This window comes from Hordeum vulgare, chromosome 3H, assembly GCF_904849725.1.
Source record: "Hordeum vulgare subsp. vulgare chromosome 3H, MorexV3_pseudomolecules_assembly, whole genome shotgun sequence".
In the NCBI taxonomy this organism is placed as follows: domain Eukaryota; kingdom Viridiplantae; phylum Streptophyta; class Magnoliopsida; order Poales; family Poaceae; genus Hordeum; species Hordeum vulgare.
In genome coordinates, this window is record NC_058520.1 from 194,275,149 (window position 1) to 194,277,367 (window position 2,219).

Genomic DNA, 2,219 nt, shown 5'->3' on the forward strand with positions numbered 1-2,219 from the left:
AAATGATAACGGCAAATCGGCAAGAGACACCATAGAACGCACCATATCCAATAAGGTACAATTACAACGTTCGGACACACCATTACGTTGTGGTGTTCCAAGCGGTGTCATGTGTGAAACAATTCCACATTGTCTTAGGTGAGTGCCAAACTCATAACTCATATATTCTCCTCCTGATCAGATCGTAGGAATTTAATCTTCTTGTTATGATGATTCTCAACTTCACTCTAAAATTCCTTGAACTTTCCAAACTTTTGATACTTGTGTTTCATTAAGTAAATATACCCATATCTACTCAAGTCATTAGTGAAGGTGAGAAAATAACGATATCCACTGCGCGCCTCAATACTCATCGGTCCGCACACATCAATATATATGATTTCCAATAAGTCACTTGCCCACTCCATTATTTCGGAGAACGGGGTCTTAGTCATCTTGTCCATGAGGAATGGTTCACATGTGTCAAGTGATTCAAAATCAAGTGACTCCAAAAGTCCATCGGCATGGAGCTTCTTCATGCGTTTTAGACCAATATGACCTAAGTGACAGTGCCGCAAGAAAGTGGTACTATCATTATTAACTTTACATCTTTTGGCATCAATGTTGTGAACATGTGTATTATCACTATCCATATTCAATAAGAATAAACCCCTCACATTGAGTGCATGACCATAAAAGATATTACTCATATAAATAGAACAACCATTATTGTGTGATTTAAATGAGTAACCGTCTCGCATTAAACAAGACCCAGGTATAATGTTCATGCTCAACACAGACACTAAATAACAATTATTCTGGTTCATCACTAATCCCGATGGTAATCAACGAGCGAGCATGCCGATGGCGATCACATCAACCTTGGAACCATTTCCCACGCACACCGTCACTTCGTCCTTTGCCAACCCCCACCTATTTCGTAGTTCCTGCTTTGAGTTTCAAATGTGAGCAATTGAATCGGTATCAAATACCTAGGCACTACAACGAGAGTTGGTAAGGTACACATCAATAACATGTATATCATATATACCTTGTTTGGTGTTGGTCGCCTTCTTGTCGGCCAGATACTTGGGCCAGTTCCGCTTCCAATGGTCAGTCCCCTTGCAACGAAAGCACTTAGTTTCTCGCTTGGATCCAGCCTTGGGTTTCTTCACAGGAGGGGCAACTGCTTTGCCACTCTTCTTGGAGTTACCCATCTTGCCCTTGCCATTCTTCTTGAAACTAGTGGTTTTATTGGCCATCAACACTTGATGCTCCTTCTGAATTTGTGACTCAACGACTTTCAGCATCGCAAATAGCTCGGCGACTGGTTTATTCATCCCTTGCATGTTATAGTTCATCACCAAGCTTTTGTAGCTAGGTGGCAATGGTTGAAGAACTCTGTTAGTGATTGCCTCTGGCTGGAGAACAATTCCCAACTCGGACGGACGGTTGGAATACCCATACATTTTGAGTATGTGCTCACTGACAGACCCGTTCTCCTCCATCTTGCAAGCATAGAACTTATCAAAGGTATCATACCTATCCACCTGGGCATTCTTTTCAAAAATAAACTTCAACTCTTGGAACATCTCATATGATCCATGACGTTCAAAAAGTCTTTAAAGTCCCGGTTCTAAGCCATACAAGATTGCACACTGAACTATTGAGTAGTCATCAAAACGTGCCTCCCAGACGTTCATAACGTCTTCGGACGACTCCAGAGGGGGTTCCGCACCAAGCGGTGCATCAAGGACATAACCTTTTGGGAAACCGTGAGGACAATCCTCAGATTACGGGCCGAGACTACAAAGTTACTTCCATCATCTTTCAGCTTGGCTTTCTCTAGGAACACATTAAAATTCAGGGGTGCTACTGCGCGAGCCATTGATCTACAACATAAATTAGCAAAGATTACTTAGACTATTGTTCGAGACAATGAGTTTAGTTAATCATGTCACCAAAAAATCCCACTCAAATTGACATCCCTCTAGTCATTCGAGTGTTACATAATCCGGATTCACCAACCCAAGTCCGATCATCATGTGAGATGAGGTGGTTTCAATGGTGAACATCTTCATGTTGATCATATCTACTATATGACTCATGTTCAAACTTTCGGTCTCTTGTGTTCCGAGGCCATGTTTGTACATGCTAGGCTCGTCAAGTTTAAGCCGAGTGTTCCGCAGGTGCAAAACTGGCTTGCACCCGTCGTATGCGAACGTATAATCTATCACACA